This window comes from Capricornis sumatraensis, chromosome 14, assembly GCF_032405125.1.
Source record: "Capricornis sumatraensis isolate serow.1 chromosome 14, serow.2, whole genome shotgun sequence".
NCBI classification, from domain to species: Eukaryota; Metazoa; Chordata; class Mammalia; order Artiodactyla; family Bovidae; genus Capricornis; species Capricornis sumatraensis.
Genome location: NC_091082.1, coordinates 1640332 through 1663291, shown reverse-complemented (window position 1 = coordinate 1663291; position 22960 = coordinate 1640332).

The following is a 22960-nucleotide window of genomic DNA, read 5'->3' as shown; positions in this document are numbered from 1 at the left end:
CTGAGCAAGGCTCTCCCAGGGCAGAGCAGCCTCACGCCAGCAACTCTGCCAGATCGGGCCTCTGAGCAGAGCTGGAGCTCAGCCGTACTGGAGGCGCACTCGACTCCGCCAAAGCAGTGAATGCAGCCCCGCACAGCAGGGCTGTCTTCTCTTTTCCCGAGGAGGCTCGCTTCCCGCATGCTGTAAACTAGGATTCCAGGCGGGGCCCCCTGCGCCTCCCACAGGTCTTGACTCAGGAGCTGCTTCCCTGAGCTGGGGCTGTGGACGGGAGCCCAGACACGCAGGGGCAGGCCCTAAGCACCGGCACACGTCTCTGCTGGGGAGGAGAGCACTAGGGAAATGACATCTGTCAGGCACCTTCTGGGCGCTCACCGAGTCAGCTTCCACGTGTTTGGGGCTGCAGACCCCAGCCAGGGGCCCTGGGAGCCTTGGGCTCTCCATGCTGTGCTGAGTCTGGTAGGTGAAGCAACCGCTGTAGGAGCCCTGCAGTTGCCCTCCCATTGCCTCTAATAGAGCCCTCACTGCTGGAGCGCTTAGCAGTGTGCAACCCACCGGCAACTAAGCCCTGCACAAGAACCTGGGGACTAGGTGCAAAGGCAAGGCAGGAGTGGAGCTGAGGCCAGGAAGGCCCCAGTAGCATCTCCCAGTCTCGGGCAGCCTGCTCCTTTCTGGACTGGAAGCCTAGCCGCGAGGCAAGTCTGGGCAAGGCTCGCCCAGGGCAGAGCAGCTTCACGCCAGCAACTCTGCCAGATCGGGCCTCTGAGCAGTGCTGGAGCTCTGCCGTACTGGAAGCGCACTCGGCTCCGCCCAAGCAGTGAATGCAGCCGCACGCAGCCGGGCTGCCTTCTCTTCTCCCGAGGAGGCTCGCTTCCCGCATGCTGTAAACTAGGCTTCCAGGCGAGGCCCCCAGCGCCTCCCACAGGTCTTGACTCAGGAGCTGCTTCCCTGAGCTGGGGCTGTGGACGGGAGCCCAGACACGCAGGGGCAGGCCCCAACCACCTGCACACGTCTCTGCTGGGAAGGAGAGTACTAGGGAAATGACGTCTCTCAGGCACCTTCTGGGCTCTCCCGGAGTTCAACTCCGGAGTGTGGGGATGCAGACCCCAGCCAGGGGCCCTGTGAGCCTTTTGCTCTCCGTGCTGTGCTGAGTCTGGGCGGTCAACCAACCGCTGGAGGAGCCCTGCAGTTGCCCTCCCATTGCCTCTAATAGAGCCCTCACTGCTGGAGCGCTTGGCAGTGTGCAACACACCGGCAACTAAGCCCTCCGCAAGAACGCCTGGGGACTAGGTGCAAAGGCAAGGCAGGAGTGGAGCTGAGGCCAGGAAGGCGCCAGTAGCATCTCCAAGTCTCGCGCAGCCTGCTCCTTCCTGGACTGGAAGCCTAGCCGCGAGGCAAGTCTGGGCAAGGTTCGCCCAGGGCAGAGTAGCCTCACGCCAGCAGCTCTGCCAGATCTGGCCTTGAGCAGAGCTGGAGCTCTGCCGTAATGGAGGGGCACTCGGATCCGCCAAAGCAGTGATTGCAGTCGGACGCAGCTGGGCTGCCTCACCTTCTCCCAAGGGGGCTCGCTTCCCGCATGCTGTAAACTAGGCTTCCAGGTGGGCCCCTCCGTGCCTCCCACAGGTCTTGACTCAGGAGCTGCTTCCCTGACCTGAGGCTGTGGACGGGAGCCCAGACACGCAGGGGCAGGCCCCAACCACCTTCCCACGTCTCTGCAGGGAAGGAGAGCACTAGGGAAATGACGTCTGTCAGGCACCTTCTGGGCGCATCCGGAGTTCACCTCCGGTGTGTGGGGCTGCAGACCCCAGCCAGGGGCCCTGTGAGCCTTGTACTTTCCCTGCTGTGCTGAGTCTGGTCGGCCAATAAAACGCAAGAGGCTACTTGCAGTAGCCCTCCCTTTGCCTCTAATAGAACCCTCACTGCTGGAGCGCTTGGCAGTGTGCAACCCACCGGCAACTAAGCCCTCCACAAGAACGCCTGGGGACTAGGTGCAAAGGCAAGGCAGGAGTGGAGCTGAGGCCAGGAAGGCGCCAGTAGCATCTCCAAGTCTCGCGCAGCCTGCTCCTTCCTGGACTGGAAGCCTAGCCGCGAGGCAAGTCTGGGCAAGGTTCGCCCAGGGCAGAGTAGCCTCACGCCAGCAGCTCTGCCAGATCTGGCCTTGAGCAGAGATGGAGCTCTGCTGTACTGGAGGCGCACTCGGCTCCGCCAAAGCAATGAATGCAGCCGCACACAGCAGGGCTGCCTTCTCTTCTCCCGAGGAAGCTCGCTTCCCGCATGCTGTAAACTAGGTTTCCAGGCGGGGCCCCCTGCGCCTCCCACAGGTCTTGGCTCAGGAGCTGCTTCCCTGAGCTGGGGCTGTGGACGGGAGATCAGACACGCAGGGGCAGGCCTCAACCACCTGCACACGTCTCTGCCTGGGAGGAGAGCACTAGGGAAAAGCCGGCACTCAGGCACCTTAAGGGCGCTCACAGAGTCAGCCTCCGCGTGTGTGGGGCTGCAGACCCCAGCCAGTGGCCCTGTGATCCTTGTGCTCTCCGTGCTGTGCTGAGTCTCGGCGGTCAAGCAACCGTAAGAATAGACTTCCAGTTGCCCTCCCATTGCCTCTAATAGAGCCCTCACTGCTGGAGCGTTTGGCAGTGTGCAACCCACCGGCAACTAAGCCCTCCACAAGAAAGCCTGGGGACCAGGTGCAAAGGCAAGGCAGGAGTGGAGCTCAGGCCAGGAAGTCGCCAGTAGCATCTCCCAGTCTCGCACAGCCTGCTCCTTCCTGGACGGTAAGCCTAGCCGCGAGGCAAGTTTGGGCAATGTTCGCCCAGGGCAGAGCAGCCTCACGCCAGCAGCTCTGCCAGATCTGGTCTTGAGCATAGCTGGAGCTCTGCCGTACTGGAGGGGCACTTGGCTCCGCCAAAGCAGTGATTGCAGCCGCACACAGCTGGGCTGCCTCCCCTTCTCCCAAGGACGCTCGCTTCCCGCATGCTGTAAACTGGGCTTCCAGGCGGGGCCCCCTGCGCCTCCCACAGGTCTTGGCTGAGGAGCTGCTTCCCTGAGGTGGGGCTGTGGACGGGAGCCCAGACACGCAGGGCCAAGCCCCAACCATCTGCACATATCTCTGCTGGGGAGGAGAGCACTAGGGAAATGACGTCTGTCAGGCACCTTCTGGGCGCTCACCGAGTCAGCCTCCGCGTGTGTTGGACTGCAGACCCCAGCCAGGGGCCCTGTGAGCCTTGTGCTCTCCGTGCTGTGCTGAGTCTGGGCGGTCAAGCAAATGCAAGAGGCGACTTGCAGTATCCCTCCCTTTGCCTCTAATAGAGCTCTCACTGCTGGAGCGCTTGGCAGTGTGCAACCCATCGGCAACTAAGCCTTTCAAAAGAACGCATGGGGACTAGGTGCAAAGGCAAGGCAGGAGTGGAGCTGAGGCCAGGAAGGCGCCAGTAGCATCTCCCAGTCTTGCACAGCATGCTTCTTCCTGGACTGGAAGCCTTGCCGCGAGGCAAGTCTGGGCAAGGCTCGCCCAGGGCAGAGCAGCCTCACGCCAGCAACTCTGCCAGATCGGGCCTCTGAGCAGAGCTGGAGCTCTGCCGTACTGGAGGCCCACTCGGCTCCGCCAAAGCAGTGAATGCAGCCGCACACAACAGGGCTGCCTTCTCTCCTCCCGAGGAGGCTCGCTTCCAGCATTCTGTAAACTAGGCTTCCAGGCGAGGCCCCCTGTGCCTCCCACAGGTCTTGGCTGAGGAGCTGCTTCCCTATGGTGGGGCTTTGGTCGGGAGCCCAGACACGCAGGGGCAGGCCCCAACCATCTGCACATGTCTCTGCTGGGGAGGAGAGCCCTAGGGAAATGACGTCTGTCAGGCAACTTCTGGGCGCTCACCGAGTCAGCCTCGGCGTGTATGGGGCTGCAGACCCCAGCCAGGGGCCCTGTGAGCCTTGTGCTCTCCGTGCTGTGATGAGTCTGGGCGGTCAAGCAACCGCTGGAGGAGCCCTGCAGTTGCCCTCCCATTGCCTCTAATAGAGCCCTCACTACTGGAACGCTTGGCAGTGTGCAACCCACCGGCAACTAAGCCCTCCACAAGAACGCCTGGCGACTAGGTGCAAAGGCAAGGCAGGAGTGGAGCTGAAGCCAGGAAGGCGCCAGTAGCATCTCCCAGTCTCGCGCAGCCTGCTCCTTCCTGGACTGGAAGCCTATGTGCGAGACAAGTCTGGGCAAGGCTCGCCCAGGGCAGAGCAGCCTCACGCCAGCAGCTCTGCCAGATGGGGTCTCTGAGCAGAGCTGGAGCTCTGCCGTACTGGAGGCGCACTCGGCTCCGCCAAAGCAGTGAATGCAGCCCCACACAGCAGGGCTGCCTTCTCTTCTCCCGAGGAGGCTCACTTCCCGCATGCTGTAAACTAGGCTTCCAGGCGGGGCCCCCTGCACCTCCCACAGGTCTTAGCTCAGGAGCTGCTTCCCTGAGCTGGGGCTGTGGACGGGAGCCGAGACACCCAGGGGCAGGCCCCAAGCACCGGCACACGTCTCTGCTGGGGAGGAGAGCACTAGGGAAATGACGTCTGTCAGGCAACTTCTGGGCGCTCACCACGTCAGCTTCCACGTGTTTGGGGCTGCAGACCCCAGCCAGGGGCCCTGTGAGCCTTGGGCTCTCCGTGCTGTGCTGAGTCTGGTAGGTGAAGCAACCGCTGGAGGAGCCCTGTAGTTTCCCTCCCATTGCCTCTAATAGAGCCCTCACTGCTGGAGCGCTTGGCAGTGTGCAACCCACCGGCAACTAAGCCCTCCACAAGTACGCCTGGGGACTAGGTGCAAAGGCAAGCAGGAGTGGAGCTGAGGCCAGGAAGGCGGCAGTAGCATCTCCCAGTCTCGGGCAGCCTGCTCCTTTCTGGACTGGAAGCCTAGCCGCGAGGCAAGTCTGGGCAAGGCTCGCCCAGGGCAGAGCAGCTTCACGCCAGCAACTCTGCCAGATCGGGCCTCTGAGAGTGCGGAAGCTCTGCCGTACTGGAAGCGCACTCGGCTCCGCCCAAGCAGTGAATGCAGCCGCACGCAGACGGGCTGACTTCTCTTCTCCCGAGGAGGCTCGCTTCCCTCATGATGTAAACTAGGCTTCCAGGCGAGGCCCCCCGCGCCTCCCACAGGTCTTGACTCAGGAGCTGCTTCCCTGAGCTGGGGCTCTGGACGGGAGCCCAGACACGCAGGGGCAGGCCCCAACCACCTGCACACGTCTCTGCTGGGAAGGAGAGTACTAGGGAAATGATGTCTCTCAGGCACCTTCTGGGCTCTCCCGGAGTTCACCTCTGGAGTGTGGGGCTGCAGACCCCAGCCAGGGGCCCTGTGAGCGTTTTGCTCTCCATGTTGTGCTGAGTCTGGGCGGTCAAGCAACCGCTGGAGGAGCCCTGCAGTTGCCCTCCCATTGCCTCTAATAGAGCCCTCACTGCTGGAGCGCTTGGCAGTGTGCAACCCACAGGCAACTAAGCCCTCCACAAGAACGCCTGGGGCCTAGGTGCAAAGGCAAGGCAGGTGTGGAGCTGAGGCCAGGAAGGCGCCAGTAGCATCTCCAGGTCTCACGCAGCCCGCTCCTTTCTGGACTGGAAGCCTAACGGGCGGCAAGTCTGGGCAAGGCTCACCAAGGGCAGAGCAGCCTCACGCCAGCAACTCTGCCAGATCGGGCCTCTGAGCAGAGCTGGAGCTCTGCTGTACTGGAGGGGCACTCGGCTCCGCCAAAGCAGTGATTGCAGCCGCACGCAGCTGGGCTGCCTCCCCTTCTCCCAAGGAGGCTCACTTCCCGCATGCTGTAAACTGGGCTTCCAGGCGGGGCCCCCTGCACCTCCCACAGGTCTTGGCTGAGGAGCTGCTTCCCTGAGGTGGGGCTGTGGACGGGAGCCCAGACACCCAGGGGCAGGCCCCAACCACCTGCACATGTCTCTGCTGGGGAGGAGAACACTAGGGAAATGAGGTCTGTCAGGCACCTTCTGGGCGCTCACCGAGTCAGCCTCCGCGTGTGTGGGGCTGCAGACCCCAGCCAGGGGCCCTGTGAGCCTTGTGCTCTGCGAGCTGTGCTGAGTCTGGGCGGTCAAGGAAACGCTGGAGGAGCCCTGCAGTTGCCCTCCCATTGAGTCTAATAGATCCCTCACTGCTGGAGCGCTTGGCAGTGTGCAACCCACCGGCAACTAAGCCCTCCACATGAACGCCTGGGGACTAGGTGCAAAGGCAAGGCAGGAGTGGAGCTGAGGCCAGGAAGGCGCCAGTAGCATCTCCCAGTCTCGCGGAGCCTGCTCCTTTCTGGACTGGAAGCCTAACTCGAGGCAAGTCTGGGCAAGGCTCGCCCAGGGCACAGCAGCCTCACGCAAGCAACTCTGAGAGATCGGGCCTTTGAGCAGAGCTGGAGCTCTGCCATACTGGAGGGGCACTCTGCTCCGCCAAAGTACTGATTGCAGCCGCACGCACCTGGGCTGCCTTCTCTTGTACTGAGGAGGCTCGCTTCCGGCATGCTGTAAACTAGGCATCCCGGCGGGGGCGCCCCGCGCCTCCTACAGGTCTTAGCTGAGGAGCTGCTTCCCTGAGCTGGGGCTGTGGAAGGGAGTCCAGACACTCAAGGGCAGGCCCCAACCACCTACACACGTCTCTGCTGGGGAGGAGAGCACTAGGGAAATGACGTCTGTCAGGCACCTTCTGGGCGCTCCCGGAGTTCCCCTCCGGTGTGTGGGTCTGCAGACCTCAGCCAGGGGCCCTGTGAGCCTTGTACATTCCGTGCTGTGCTGAGTCTGGGCGGTCAAGCAAACGCAAGAGGCGACTTGCAGTAGCCCTCCCTTTGCCTCTAATAGAGCCCTCACGGCTGGAGCGCTTGGCAGTGTGCAACCCACCGGCAACTAAGCCCTCCACAAGAATGCCTGGGGACTAGGTGCAAAGGCAAGGCAGGAGTGGAGCTGAGGCCAGGAAGGCGCCAGTAGCATCTCCCAGTCTCGCGCAGCCTGCTCCTTCCTGGACTGGAAGCCTAGCCGCGAGGCAAGTCTGGGCAAGGCTCGCCCAGGGCAGAGCAGCCTCACGCCAGCACTCTGCCAGATCGGGTCTCTGAGCAGAGCTGGAGCTCTGCCGTACTGGAGGCACACTCGGCTCCGCCCAAGCAGTGATTGCAGCCCAAGGCATCTGGGCTGCCTCCTCTTCTCCCAAGGAGGCTCGCTTCCCGCATGCTGTGCACTAGGCTTCCAGGCGGGGGCGCCCCGCGCCTCCTACAGGTCTTGGCTGAGGAGCTGCTTCCCTGAGCTGGGGCTGTGGACGGGAGCCCAGACACGCAGGGGCAGGCCCCCACCACCTGCACACGTCTCTGCTGGGGAGGAGAGCACTAGGGAAATGGCGTCTGTCAGGCACCTTCTGGGCGCTAACTGAGTTAACCTCCGCGTGTGTGGGGCTGCAGACCCCAGCCAGGGGCCCTGTGAGCCTTGGGCTCTCCGTGCTGTGCTGAGTCTGGGAGGTCAAGAAACCGCTGGAGGAGCCCTGCAGTTGCCCTCCCATTGCCTCTAATAGAGCCCTCACTGCTGGAGCGATTGGCAGTGTGCAACCCACCGGCAACTAAGCCCTCCACAAGAACGCCAGGGGACTAGGTGCAAAGGCAAGGCAGGAGTGGAGCTGAGGCCAGGAAGGCGCCAGTAGCATCTCCCAGTCTCGCGCAGCCTGCTCCTTCCTGGACTGGAAGCCTAGCCGCGAGGCAAGTCTGGGCAAGGCTCGCCCAGGGCAGAGCAGCCTCACGCAAGCAACTCTGCCAGATCGGGCCTCTGAGCAGTGCTGGAGCTCTGCCGTACTGGAAGCGCACTCGGCTCCGCCCAAGCAGTGAATGCAGCCGCACGCAGCCGGCCTGCCTTCTCTTCTCCCGAGGAGGCTCGCTTCCCGCATGCTGTAAACTAGGCTTCCAGGCGGGGCCCTCTGCGACTCCCACAGGTCTTGGCTCAGGAACTCCTTCCCTGAGCTGGGGCTGTGGACGGGAGCCCAGACACGCAGGGGCAGGCCCCAACCACCTGCACACGTCTCTACTGGGGAGGAGAGCACTAGGGAAATGACGTCTGTCAGGCACCTTCTGGGCGCTAACTGAGTTAACCTCCGCGTGTGTGGGGCTGCAGACCCCAGCCAGGGGCCCTGTGAGCCTTGGGCTCTCCGTGCTGTGCTGAGTCTGGGCGGTCAAGCAACCGCAAGAGGAAACTTGCAGTTGCCCTCCCTTTGCCTCTAATAGAGCCCTCACGGCTGGAGCGCTTGGCAGTGTGCAGCAAACCGGCAACTAAGCCGTCCACAAGAACGCTTGGGGACTCGGTGCAAAGGCAAGGCAGGAGTGGAGCTGAGGCCAGAAAGGCGCCCGTAGCATCTCCCAGTCTCTCGCAGCCCACTCCTTTCTGGACTGGTAGCCGAACGTGAGGCAAGTCAGGGCAAGGCTCGCCCAGGGCACAGGAGGCTCACGCCAGCAACTATGAGAGATCGGACCTTTGAGCAGAGCTGGAGCTCTGCCGTACTGGAGGGGCACTCGGCTCCGCCAAAGTACTGATTGCATTCGCACGCAGCTGGGCTGCCTTCTCTTGTACTGAGGAGGCTCACTTCCGGCATGCTGTAAACTAGGCTTCCCGGCGGGGGCGCCCCGCGCCTCCTACAGGTCTTAGCTGAGGAGCTGCTTCCCTGAGCTGGGGCTGTGGAAGGGAGTCCAGACACTCAAGGGCAGGCCTCAACCACCTGCACACGTCTCTGCTGGGGTGGAGAGCACTAGGAAAATGACGTCTGTCTGGCACCTTCTGGGCGCTCCCGGAATTCCCCTCCGGTGTGTGGGGTTGCAGACCCCAGCCAGGGGCCCTGTGAGCCTTGGGCTCTCCGTGCTGTGCTGTCTGGGCTGTGAAGCAACCGCTGGAGGAGCCCTGCAGTTGCCCTCCCATTTCCTCTAATAGAGCCCTCACTGCTGGAGCGCTTGGCAGTGTGCAACCCACCGGCAACTAAGCCCTCCACAAGAACGCCTGGGGACTAGGTGCAAAGGCAAGGCAGGTGTGTAGCTGAGGCCAGGAAGGCGCCAGTAGCATCTCCCAGTCTCACGCAGCCCGCTCCTTTCTGGACTGGAAGCCTAACGTGCGCCAAGTCTGGGCAAGGCTCGCCCAGGGAAGAGCAGCCTCACGCCAGCAACTCTGACAGATCTGGCCTCTGAGCAGAGCTGGAGCTCTGCCGTAATGGAGGGGCAATCGACTCCGCCAAAGCAGTGATTGCAGCTGCACGCAGCTGGGCTGGCTCCCCTTCTTCCAAGGAGGCTCGCTTCCCGCTTGCTGTAAACTAGGCTTCCAGGCGGGGCCCCCTGCGCCTCCCACAGATCTTGGCTGAGGAGCTGCTTCCCTGAGCTGGGGCTTTGGACGGGAGTCCGGATACGCAGGGGCAGGCCCTAACCACCTGCACACGTCTCTGCTGGGGAGGAGAGCACTAGGGAAATGACGTCTGTCAGTCACCTTCTGGGCGCTCACCGAGTCAGCCTCCGCGTGTGTGGGGCTGCAGACCCCAGCCAGTGGCCCTGTGATCCTTGTGCTCTCCGTGCTGTGCTGAGTTTCGGCGTTCAAGCAACCGTAAGAATAGACTTCCAGTTGCCCTCCCATTGCCTCTAATAGAGCCCTAACTGCTGGAGCGCTTGGCAGTGTGGAACCCACCGGCAACTAAGCCCTCCACAAGAACGCCTGGGGACTAGATTCAAAGGCAAGGCAGGAGTGGAGATGAGGCCAGGAAGGCGCCCGTAGCATCTCCCAGTCTCGCACAGCCCGCTCCTTTCTGGACTGGAAGCCTAACGTGCGGCAAGTCTGGGCAAGGCTCGCCCAGGGCACAGCAGCCTCACGCCAGCAACTCTTAGAGATCGGGCCTTTGAGCAGAGCTGGAGCTCTGCCGTACTGGAGGGTCACTCGGCTCTGCCAAAGTAGTGATTGCAGCCGCACGCAGCTGGGCTGCCTTCTCTTGTACTGAGGAGGCTCGCTTCCGGCATGCTGTAAACTAGGCTTCCAGGCGGGGGCGCCCCGCGCGTCCTACAAGTCTTTGCTGAGGAGCTGCTTCCCTGAGCTGCGGCTGTGGAAGGGAGTCCAGACACTCAAGGGCAGGCCCCAACCACCTGCACACGTCTATGCTGGGGAGGAGAGCACTAGGGAAATGACGTCTTTCAGGCACCTTCTGGAAGCTCCCGGAGTTGCCCTCCGGTGTGTGGGGCTGCAGACCCCAGCCAGGGGCCCTGTGAGCCTTGTGCTTTCCGTGCTGTTCAGATTCTGGCCGGTCAAGCAAACGCAATAGGCGACTTGCAGTAGCCCTCCCTTTGCCTCTAATAGAGCCCTCACGGCTGGAGCGCTTGGCAGTGTGCAACCCACCGGCAACTAAGCCTTTCACAAGAACGCCTGGGGACTAGGTGCAAAGGCAATGCAGGAGTGAAGCTGAGGCCAGGAAGGCGCCAGTAGCATCTCCCAGTCTCACGCAGCCCGCTCCTATCTGGACTGGAAGCCTAACGTGCGGCAAGTCTGGGCAAGGCTCGCCCAGGTCAGAGCAGCCTCACGCCAGCAACTCTGCCAGAGCGGGCCTCTGAGCAGAGCTGGAGCTCTGCCATAATGGAGGGGCACTCGGATCCGCCAAAGCAGTGATTGCAGCCGCACGCAGCTGGGCTGCCTCACCTTCTCCCAAGGAGGCTCGCTTCCCGCATGCTGTAAACTAGGCTTCCAGGCGGGGCCCCCTGCGCCTCCCACAGGTCTTGGCTCAGGAGCTGCTTCCCTGAGGTGGGGCTGTGGACGGGAGCCCAGACACGCAGGGGCAGGCCCCAACCACCTGCACATGTCTCTGCTGGGGAGGAGAGCACTAGGGAAAGGACGTCTGTCAGGCACCTTCTGGGCACTCACCGAGTCAGCCTCCGCGTGTGTGGGACTGCAGACGCCAGCCAGGGGCCCTGTGAGCCTTGTGCTCTCCGTGCTGTGCTGAGTCTGGTCGGTTTAGCAACCGCTGTAGGAACCCTGCAGTTGCCCTCCCATTGCCTCTAATAGAGCCCTCACTGCTGGAGCGCTTGGCAGTGTGCAACCCACCGGCAAGTAAGCCCTCCACAAGAACGCCTGGAGACTAGGTGCAAAGGCAAGGCAGGAGTGGAGCTGAGGCCAGGAAGGCGCCAGTAGCATCTCCCACTCTCGCGCAGCCTGCTCCTTCCTGGACTTGAAGCCTAGCCGTGAGGCAAGTCTGGGCAAGGTTCGCCCAGGGCAGAGCAGCCTCACGCCAGCAGCTCTGCCAGATCTGGTCTTTAGCATAGCTGGAGCTCTGCCGTACTGGAGGCGCACTCGGCTCCGCCAAAGCAGTGAATGCAGCCGCACACAGCAGGGCTGCTTTCTCTTCTCCCGAGGAGGCTCGCTTCCCGCATGTTGTAAACTAGGCTTCCAGGAGGGGCCTCCTGCGCCTCCCACAGGTCTTGGCTCAGGAGGTGCTTCCCTGAGCTGGGGCTGTGGACGGGAGCCCAGACACGCAGGGGCAGGCCCAAACCATCTGCACACGTCTCTGCTGGGGAGGAGAGCACTAGGGAAATGACGTCTCTCAGGCACCTTCTGGGCGCATCCGGAGTTCACCTCCGGTGTGTGGGGCTGCAGACCCCAGCCAGGGGCCCTGTGAGCCTTGTGCTCTCCGTGCTGTGCTGAGTCTGGGCGGTCAGCAACCGTAAGAATAGACTTCCAGTTGCCCTCACTTTGCCTCTAAAAGAGCACTCAAGCTGGAGCCCTTTGCAGTGTGCAACCCACCGGCAACTAAGCCCTCCACAAGAACGCCTGGGGACTAGGTGCAAAGGCAAGACAGTAGTGGAGCTGAGGCCAGGAAGGCGCCAGTAGCATCTCCCAGTCTCGCGCAGCCCGCTCCTTTCTGGACTGGAAGCCTAGCCGCGAGGCAAGTCTGGGCAAGGCTCGCCAAGGGCAGAGCAGCCTTACGCCAGCACTCTGCCAGATCGGGCCTCTGAGCAGAGCTGGAGCTCTGCGGTACTGGAGGCGCACTCGGCTCCGCCCAAGCAGTGATTGCAGCCCCACGCATCCGGGCTGCCTCCTCTTCTCACAAGGAGGCTCGCTTCCCGCATGCTGTGCACTAGGCTTCCAGGAGGGGGCGCCCCGCGCCTCCTACAGGTCTTGGCTGACGAGCTGCTTCCCTGAGCTGGGGCTGTGGACGGGAGCCCAGACACGCAGGGTCAGGCCCCAACCACCTGCACACGTCTCTGCTGGGGAGGAGAGCACTAGGGAAATGACGTCTGTCAGGCAACTTCTGGGCGCTCAACGAGTCAGCCTCCGCTTGTGTGGGGCTGCAGACCCCAGCCAGGGGCCCTGTGAGCCTTGTGCTCTCCGTGCTGTGCTGAGTCTGGGCGGTCAAGCAACCGCTGGAGGAGCCCTGCAGTTGCCCTCCCTTTGCCTCTAATAGAGCCTTCACTGCTGGAGCGCTTGGCAGTGTGCAACCCACCGGCAACTAAGCCTTTCACAAGAACGCCTGAGGACTAGGTGCAAAGGCAAGGCAGGAGTGGAGCTGAGGCCAGGAAGGCGCCAGTAGCATCTCCCAGTCTCGCGCAGCCTGCTCCTTCCTGGACTGGAAGCCTAGTCGCAAGGCAAGTCTGGGCAAACTTGCCCTGTGCACAGCAGGCTCACACCAGCAACACTGCCAGATCGGGCCTCTGAGCAGAGCTGGAGCTCTGCCGTACTGGAGGCGCACTCGGCTCCGCCAAAGCAGTGAATGCAGCCGCACACAGCAGGGCTGCCTTCTCTTCTCCCGAGGAGGCTCGCTTCCCGCATGCTGTAAACTAGTCTTCCAGGTGGGGCCCCCTGTGCCTCCCACAGGTCTTGGCTCAGGAGCTGCTTCCCTGAGCTGGGACTGTGGACGGGAGCTCAGACACGCAGGGGCAGGCCCCAACCACCTGCACACGTCTCTGCCTGGGAGGAGAGCACTAGGGAAATGAGGGCACTCAGGCACCTTCTGGGCGCTCCCGGAGTTCACCTCCGGTGTGTGGGGCTGCAGACCCCAGCCAGGGGCCCTGTGAGCCTTGTGCTCTCCGTGCTGTGCTGAGTCTGGGCGGTCAAGCAGCCGCTGGAGGAGCCCTGCAGTTGCCCTCCCATTGCCTCTAATAGAGCCCTCACTGCTGGAGCGCTTGGCAGTGTGCAACCCACCGGCAACTAAGCCCTCCACAGGAACGCCTGGGAACTAGGTGCAAAGGCAAGGCAGGAGTGGAGCTGAGGCCAGGAATGCGCCAGAAGCATCTCCCAGTCTCGCGCAGCCCGCTCCTTCCTGGACTGGAAGCCTATGTGCGAGGCAAGTCTGAGCAAGGCTCGCTCAGACAGAGCAGCCTAACGCAAGCAACTCTGCCAGATCCGGACTCTGAGCAGAGCTGGAGCTCTGCCGTACAGGAGGCGCACTCGGCTCCGCCCAAGCAGTGAATGCAGCCGCACACAGCCGGGCTGCCTTCTCTTCTCCCGAGGAGGCTCGCTTCCCGCATGCTGTAAACTAGGCTTCCAGGGGAGGGCCCCCGCGACTCCCACTGGTCTTGACTCAGGAGCTGCTTCCCTGAGCTGGGGCTGTGGACCGGAGCCCAGATACGCAGGGGCAGGCCCTGACCACCTGCACACGTCTCTGCTGGGAAGGAGAGTACTAGGGAAATGACGTCTCTCAGGCACCTTCTGGGCTCTCCCGGAGTTCACCTCCGGAGTGTGGGGCTGCAGACCCCAGCCAGGGGCCCTGTGAGCCTTTTGCTCTCCGTGCTGTGCTGAGTCTGGGCGGTCAAGCAACCGCTGGAGGAGCCCTGCAGTTGCCCTCACATTGCCTCAAATAGAGGCTTCACTGCTGGAGCGCTTGGCAGTGTGCAACTCACCGGCAACTAAGCCCTCCACAAGAACGCCTGGGGACTAGCTGCAAAGGCAAGGCAGGAGTGGAGCTGAAGCCAGGAAGGCGCCAGTAGCATCTCCCAGTCTCGCGCAGCCCGCTCCTTTCTGGACAGGAAGCCTACGCGAGGCAAGTCTGGGCAAGGCTCGCCCAGGGCACAGGAGTCTCACGCCAGCAACTATGAGAGATCGGACCTTTGAGCAGAGCTGGAGCTCTGCCGTACTGGAGGGGCACTCGGCTCCGCCAAAGTACTGATTGCAATCGCACGCAGCTGGGCTGCCTTCTCTTGTACTGAGGAGGCTCGCTTCCGGCATGCTGTAAACTAGGCTTCCCGGCGGGGGCGCCCCGCGCCTCCTACAGGTCTTAGCTGAGGAACTGCTTCCCTGAGCTGGGGCTGTGGAAGGGAGTCCAGACACTCAAGGGCAGGCCCAACCACCTGCACACGTCTCTGCTGGGGAGGAGAGCACTAGGAAAATGACGTGTGTCTGGCACCTTCTGGGCGCTCCCGGAATTCCCCTCCGGTGTGTGGGGCTGCAGACCCCAGCCAGGGGCCCTGTGAGCCTTGGGCTCTCCGTGCTGTGCTGTCTGGGCGGTCAAGCAACCGCTGGAGGAGCCCTGCAGTTGCCCTCCCATTGCCTCTAATAGAGCCCTCACTGCTGGAGCGCTTGGCAGTGTGCAACCAACCGGCAACTAAGCCTTCCACAAGAACGTCTGGGGACTAGGTGCAAAGGCAAGGAAGGAGTGGAGCTGAGGCCAGGAAGGCGCCAGTAGCATCTCCCAATCTCACGCAGCCTGCTCCTTCCTGGACTGGAAGCCTAGCCGCGAGGCAAGTCTGGGCAAGGCTAGCCCAGGGCAGAGCAGCCTCACGCAAGCAACTCTGCCAGATCGGGCCTCTGAGCAGAGCTGGAGCACTGCCGTACTGGAGGGGCACTCGGCTCCGCCAAAGTATTGATTGCAGCCGCACGCAGCTGGGCTGCCTTCTCTTGTACTGAGGAGGCTCGCTTCCGGCATGCTGTAAACTAGGCTTCCAGGCGGGGGCGCCCCACGCGTCCTACAGGTCTTAGCTGAGGAGCTGCTTCCCTGAGCTGGGGCTGTGGAAGGGAGTCCAGACACTCAAGGGCAGGCCCCAACCACCTGTACACGTCTCTGCTTGGGAGGAGAGCACTAGGGAAATGACGTCTGTCAGGCACCTTCTTTGCGCTCCCGGAGTTCCCCTCCGGTGTGTGGGGCTGCAGACCCCAGGCAGGGGCCCTGTGAGCCTTGTGCTTTCCGTGCTGTGCAGATTCTGGGCGGTCAAGCAAACGCAAGAGGCGACTTGCAGTAGCCCTCCCTTTGCCTCTAATAGAGCCCTCACGGCTGGAGCGCTTGGCAGTGTGCAACCCACCGGCAACTAAGCCTTTCACAAGAACGCCTGGGGACTAGGTGCAAAGGCAATGCAGGAGTGAAGCTGAGGCCAGGAAGGCGCCAGTAGCATCTCCCAGTCTCACGCAGCCCGCTCCTATCTGGACTGGAAGCCTAACGTGCGGCAGGTCTGGGAAAGGCTCGCCCAGGGCAGAGCAGCCTCACGCCAGCAACTCTGCCAGAGCGGGCCTCTGAGCAGAGCTGGAGCTCTGCCGTAATGGAGGGGCACTCGGATCCGCCAAAGCAGTGATTGCAGTCGCACGCAGCTGGGCTGCCTCACCTTCTCCCAAGGAGGCTCGCTTCCCGCATGCTGTAAACTAGGCTTCCAGGCGGGGACCCCTGCGCCTCCCACAGGTCTTGGCTGAGGAGCTGCTTCCCTGAGCTGGGGCTGTGGACGGGAGCCCAGAAACGCAGGGGCAGGCCCTAACCACCTGCACACGTCTCTGCTGGGGAGGAGAGCTCTAGGGAAATGACGTCTGTCAGGCACCTTCTGGGCGCTCACCAAGTCAGCCTCCGCGTGTGTGGGGCTGCAGACCCCAGCCAGGGGTCCTGTGAGCCTTGTGCTCTCCGTGCTGTGCTGAGTCTGGGCGGTCAAGCAATCGCTTGAGGAGCCCTGCAGTTGCCCTCCCTTTGCCTCTAATAGAGCCCTCACTGCTGGAGTGCTTGGCAGTGTGCAACCCACCGGCAACTAAGCACTCCACAAGAACGCCTGGGGACTAGGTGCAAAGGCAAGGCAGGAGTGGAGCTGAGGCCAGAAAGGCGCCAGTAGCATCTCCCAGTCTCGCGCAGCCCGCTCCTTCCTGGACTGGAAGCCTATGTGCGAGGCAAGTCTGGGCCAGGCTCGCCAAGGACAAGCAGCCTAACGCCAACAACTCTGCCAGATCGGGCCTCTGAGCAGAGCTGGAGCTCTGCCGAACTGGAGGCGCACTCGGCTCCACCAAAGCAGTGAATGCAGCTGCACGCAGCCAGGCTGCCTTCTCTTCTCCCGAGGAGGCTCGCTTCCCACATGCTGTAAACTAGGCTTCCAGGTGGGCCCCTCCGCGCCTCCCACAGGTCTTGACTCAGGAGCTGCTTCCCTGAGCTGAGGCTGTGGACGGGAGCCCAGACACGCAGGGGCAGGCCCCAACCACCTTCCCACGTCTCTGCAGGGAAGGAGAGCACTAGGGAAATGACGTCTGTCAGGCACTTTCTGGGCACTCACCGAGTCAGCCTCCGCGTGTGTGGGGCTGTAGACCCCAGCCAGGGCCCTTGAGAGCCTTGTGCTCTCCGTGATGTGCTGAGTCTGGGCGTTCAAGCAACCGTAAGAATAGACTTCCAGTTGCCCTCACTTTGCCTCTAATAGAGCCCTCAAGCTGGAGCCCTTGGCAGTGTGCAACCCACCGGCAACTAAGCCCTCCACAAGAACGCCTGGGGACTAGGTGCAAAGGCAATGCAGGAGTGGAGCTGAGGCCAGGAAGGCGCCAGTAGCATCTCCCAGTCTCGCGCAGCCCGCTCCTTTCTGGACTGGAAGCCGAGCCTCGAGGCAAGTCTGGGCAAGGCTCGCCCAGGGCAGAGCAGCCTCACGCCTGCACTCTGCCAGATCGGGCCTCTGAGCAGAGCTGGAGCTCTGCCGTACTGGAGGCACACTCGGCTCCGCCAAAGCCGTGAATGCAGCCGCACACAGCAGGGCTGCCTTCTCTTCTCCCGAGGAGGCTCGCCTCCCGCATGCTGTAAACTAGGCTTCCAGGTGGGGGCCTCCGCGCCTCCCACAGGTCTTGACACAGGAGCTGCTTCCCTGAGCTGAGGCTGTGGTCGGGAGCCCAGACACGCAGGGGCAGGCCCCAACCACCTGCCCACGTCTCTGCAGGGAAGGAGAGCACTAGGGAAATGACGTCTGTCAGGCACCTTCTGGGCGCTCCCGGAGTTCGCCTCCGGTGTTTGGGGCTGCAGACCCCAGCCAGGGGTCCTGTGAGCCTTGTCCTCTCCGTGCTGTGCTGAGTCTGGGCGGTCAAGCAACAGCACAAGGAAACTTGAGGTTGCCCTCCCTTTGCCTCTAATAGAGCCTTCACTGCTGGAGCGCTTGGCAGTGTGCAACCCACCGGCAACTAAGCCTTTCACAAGAACGCCTGGGGACAAGGTGCAAAGGCAAGGCAGGAGTGGAGCTGAGGCCAGGAAGGCGCCAGTAGCATCTCCCAGTCTCGCGCAGCCTGCTCCTTCCTGGACTGGAAGCCTAGCCGCAAGGCAAGTCTGGGCAAAATTGCCCTGGGCAGAGCAGCCTCACGCCAGCAACTCTGCCAGATCGGGCCTCTGAGCAGAGCTGGAGCTCTGTCGTACTGGAGGCGCACTCGGCTCCGCCAAAGCAGTGAATGCAGCCGCACACAACAGGGCTGCCTTCTCTTCTCCGGAGGATGCTCGCTTCCCGCATGCTGTAAACTAGGCTTCCAGGCGGGGCCCCCTGCGCCTCCCACAGGTCTTGGCTCAGGAGCTGCTTCCCTGAGCTGGGGCTGTGGACGGGAGCTCAGACACGCAGGGGCAGGCCCCAACCACCTGCACACGTCTCTGCCTGGGAGGAGAGCACTAGGGAAATAACGGCACTCAGGCACCTTCTGGGCGCTCCCGGAGTTCACCTCCGGTGTGTGGGGCTGCAGACCCCAGCCAGGGGCCCTGTGAGCCTTGTGCTCTCCGTGCTGTGCTGAGTCTGGGCGGTCAAGCAACCGCTGGAGGAGCCCTGCAGTTGCCCTCCCATTGCCTCTAATAGAGCCCTCACTGCTGGAGCGCTTGGCAGTGTGCAACCCACCGGCAACTAAGCCCTCCACAAGAAAGCCTGGGGACTAGGTGCAAAGGCAAGGCAGGAGTGGAACTGAGGCCAGGAAGGCGCCAGTAGCATCTCCCAGTCTCGCGCATCCTGCTCCTTCCTGGACTGGAAACCTAGCCGCGAGGCAATTCTGGGCATGGCTCGCCCAGGGCAGAGCAGCCTCACGCCAGCAACTCTGCCAGATCGGGCCTCTGAGAAGAGCTGGAGCTCTGCCGTACTGGAGGCTCACTCGGTTTCGCCAAAGCAGTGAATGCAGCCGCACACAGCAGGGCTGCCTTCTCTTCTCCTGAGGAGGCTCGCTTCCCGCATGCTCTAAACTAGGCTCCCAGCGGGGCCCCCTGTGCCTACCACAGGTCTTGGCTGAGGAGCTGCTTCCCTGAGCTGGGGCTGTGGACGGGAGCCCAGACACGCAGGGGCAGGCCCAAACCACCTGCACACGTCTCTGCTGGGGAGGAGAGCACTAGGGAAATGGCGTCTGTCAGGCACCTTCTCGGCGCTCACGGAGTCAGCCTCCGCGTGTGTAGGGCTGCAGACCCCAGCCAGGGGCCCTGTGAGCCTTGTGCCCTCCGTGCTGTGCTGAGTCTGGGCGGTCAAGCAACCGCTGGAGGAGCCCTGCAGTTGCCCTCCCATTACCACTAATAGAGCCCTCACTGCTGGAGCGCTTGACAGTGTGCAACCCACCGGCAACTAAGCCCTCCACAAGAACGCCAGGGGACTAGGTGCAAAGGCAAGGCAGGAGTGGAGCTTAGGCCAGGAAGGCGCCAGTAGCATCTCTCTGTCTCGCGCAGCCTGCTCCTTCCTGGACTGGAAGCCTAGCCGAGAGGCAAGTCTGGGCAAGGCTCGCCCAGGGCAGAGCAGCCTCACGCCAGCAACTATGCCAGATCAGGCCTCTGAGCAGAGCTGGAGCTCTGCCGTACTGGAGGCGCACTCGGCTCCGCCAAAGCAGTGAAGGCAGCCGCACACAGCAGGGCTGCCTTCTCTTCTCTCGAGGAGGCTCGCTTCCCGCATGCTGTGCACTAGGCTTCCAGGCGGTGGCGCGCCGCGCCTCTTAAAGTTCTTGGCTGAGGAGCTGCTTCCCTGAGCTGGGGCTGTGGACGGGAGCCCAGACACGCAGGGGCAGGCCCAAACCACCTGCACACGTCTCTGCTGCGGAGGAGAGCACTAGGGAAATGACGTCTGTCAGGCACCTTCTGGGCGCTCACTGAGTCAGCCTCCGCGTGTGTCGGGCTGCAGACCCCAGCCAGGGGCCCTGTGAGCCTTGTGCTCTCCGTGCTGTGCTGAGTCTGGGCGGTAAAGAAACCGCTGGAGGAGCCCTGCAGTTGCCCTCCCATTGCCTCTAATAGAGCCCTCACTGCTGGAGCGCTTGGCAGTGTGCAACCCACCGGCAACTAAACCCTCCACAAGAACGCCTGGGGACTAGGTGCAAAGGCAAGGCAGGAGTGGAACTGAGGCCAGGAAGGCGCCAGTAGCATCTCCCAGTCTCGCGCATCCTGCTCCTTCCTGGACTGGAAACCTAGCCGCGAGGCAATTCTGGGCATGGCTCGCCCAGTGCAGAGCAGCCTCACGCCAGCAACTCTGCCAGATCGGGCCTCTGAGCAGAGCTGGAGCTCTGCCGTACTGGAGGCGCACTCGGTTTCGCCAAAGCAGTGAATGCAGCTGCACACAGCAGGGCTGCCTTCTCTTCTCCCAAGGAGGCTCGCTTCCCGCAAGCTGTAAACTAGGCTTCCAGGCGGGGCCCCCTGCGCCTACCACAGGTCTTGGCTTAGGAGCTGCTTCCCTGAGCTGGGGCTGTGGACGGGAGCCCAGACACGAAGGGGCAGGCCCCAAACACCTGCACACGTCTCTGCTGGGGAGAAGAACACTAGGGAAATGACGTCTGTCAGGCACCTTCTGGGCGCTCACGGAGTCAGCCTCCGCGTGTGTAGGGCTGCAGACCCCAGCCAGGGGCCCTGTGAGCCTTGTGGTCTCCGTGCTGTGCTGAGTCTGGGCGGTCAAGCAATCGCTTGAGGAGCCCTGCAGTTGCCCTCCCTTTGCCTCTAATAGAGCCCTCACTGCTGGAGTGCTTGGCAGTGTGCAACCCACCGGCAACTAAGCACTCCACAAGAACGCCTGGGGACTAGTTGCAAAGGCAAGGCAGGAGTGGAGCTGAGGCCAGAAAGGCGCCAGTAGCATCTCCCAGTCTCGCGCAGCCCGCTCCTTCCTGGACTGGAAGCCTATGTGCGAGGCAAGTCTGGGCCACGCTCGCCAAGGACAGAGCAGCCTAACGCCAACAACTCTGCCAGATCGGGCCTCTGAGCAGAGCTGGAGCTCTGCCGAACTGGAGGCGCACTCGGCTCCACCAAAGCAGTGAATGCAGCCACACGCAGCCAGGCTGCCTTCTCTTCTCCCGAGGAGGCTCGCTTCCCACATGCTGTAAACTAGGCTTCCAGGTGGGCCCCTCCGCGCCTCCCACAGGTCTTGACTCAGGAGCTGCTTCCCTGAGCTGAGGCTGTGGACGGGAGCACAGACACGCAGGGGCAGGCCCCAACCACCTTCCCACGTCTCTGCAGGGAAGGAGAGCACTAGGGAAATGACGTCTGTCAGGCACTTTCTGGGCACTCACCGAGTCAGCCTCCGCGTGTGTGGGGCTGTAGACCCCAGCCAGGGGCCCTGAGAGCCTTGTGCTCTCCGTGCTGTGCTGAGTCTGGGCGTTCAAGCAACCGTAAGAATAGACATCCAGTTGCCCTCACTTTGCCTCTAATAGAGCCCTCAAGCTGGAGCCCTTGGCAGTGTGCAACCCACCGGCAACTAAGCCCTCCACAAGAACGCCTGGGGACTAGGTGCAAAGGCAAGGCAGGAGTGGAGCTGAGGCCAGGAAGGCGCCAGTAGCATCTCCCAGTCTCGCGCAGCCCGCTCCTTTCTGGACTGGAAGCCGAGCCTCGAGGCAAGTCTGGGCAAGGCTCGCCCAGGGCAGAGCAGCCTCACGCCTGCACTCTGCCAGATCGGGCCTCTGAGCAGAGCTGGAGCTCTGCCGTACTGGAGGCACACTCGGCTCCGCCAAAGCCGTGAATGCAGCCGCACACAGCAGGGCTGCCTTCTCTTCTCCCGAGGAGGCTCGCCTCCCGCATGCTGTAAACTAGGCATCCAGGTGGGGGCCTCCGCGCCTCCCACAGGTCTTGACACAGGAGCTGCTTCCCTGAGCTGAGGCTGTGGACGGGAGCCCAGACACGCAGGGGCAGGCCCCAACCACCTGCCCACGTCTCTGCAGGGAAGGAGAGCACTAGGGAAATGACGTCTGTCAGGCACCTTCTGGGCGCTCCCGGAGTTCGCCTCCGGTGTTTGGGGCTGCAGACCCCAGCCAGGGGTCCTGTGAGCCTTGTCCTCTCCGTGCTGTGCTGAGTCTGGGCGGTCAAGCAACAGCACAAGGAAACTTGAGGTTGCCCTCCCTTTGCCTCTAATAGAGCCTTCACTGCTGGAGCGCTTGGCAGTGTGCAACCCACCGGCAACTAAGCCTTTCACAAGAACGCCTGGGGACAAGGTGCAAAGGCAAGGCAGGAATGGAGCTGAGGCCATGAAGGCGCCAGTAGCATCTCCCAGTCTCGCGCAGCCTGCTCCTTCCTGGACTGGAAGCCTAGCCGCAAGGCAAGTCTGGGCAAAATTGCCCTGGGCAGAGCAGCCTCACGCCAGCAACTCTGCCAGATCGGGCCTCTGAGCAGAGCTGGAGCTCTGTCGTACTGGAGGCGCACTCGGCTCCGCCAAAGCAGTGAATGCAGCCGCACACAACAGGGCTGCCTTCTCTTCTCCGGAGGAGGCTCGCTTCCCGCATGCTGTAAACTAGGCTTCCAGGCGGGGCCCCCTGCGCCTCCCACAGGTCTTGGCTCAGGAGCTGCTTCCCTGAGCTGGGGCTGTGGACGGGAGCTCAGACACGCAGGGGCAGGCCCCAACCACCTGCACACGTCTCTGCCTGGGAGGAGAGCACTAGGGAAATAACGGCACTCAGGCACCTTCTGGGCGCTCCCGGAGTTCACCTCCGGTGTGTGGGGCTGCAGACCCCAGCCAGGGGCCCTGTGAGCCTTGTGCTCTCCGTGCTGTGCTGAGTCTGGGCGGTCAAGCAACCGCTGGAGGAGCCCTGCAGTTGCCCTCCCATTGCCTCTAATAGAGCCCTCACTGCTGGAGCGCTTGGCAGTGTGCAACCCACCGGCAACTAAGCCCTCCACAAGAAAGCCTGGGGACTAGGTGCAAAGGCAAGGCAGGAGTGGAACTGAGGCCAGGAAGGCGCCAGTAGCATCTCCCAGTCTCGCGCATCCTGCTCCTTCCTGGACTGGAAACCTAGCCGCGAGGCAATTCTGGGCATGGCTCGCCCAGGGCAGAGCAGCCTCACGCCAGCAACTCTGCCAGATCGGGCCTCTGAGAAGAGCTGGAGCTCTGCCGTACTGGAGGCGCACTCGGTTTCGCCAAAGCAGTGAATGCAGCCGCACACAGCAGGGCTGCCTTCTCTTCTCGTGAGGAGGCTCGCTTCCCGCATGCTCTAAACTAGGCTCCCAGCGGGGCCCCCTGTGCCTACCACAGGTCTTGGCTGAGGAGCTGCTTCCCTGAGCTGGGGCTGTGGACGGGAGCCCAGACACGCAGGGGCAGGCCCAAACCACCTGCACACGTCTCTGCTGGGGAGGAGAGCACTAGGGAAATGACGTCTGTCAGGCACCTTCTCGGCGCTCCCGGAGTTCCCCTCCGGTGTGTAGGGCTGCAGACCCCAGCCAGGGGCCCTGTGAGCCTTGTACTTTCCGTGCTGTGCTGACTCTGGGCGGTCAAGCAAACGCAAGAGGCGACTTGCAGTAGCCCTCCCTTTGCCTCTAATAGAGCCCTCAAGCTGGAGCCCTTTGCAGTGTGCAACCCACCGGCAACTAAGCCCTCCACAAGAACGCCTGGGGACTAGGTGCAAAGGCAAGGCA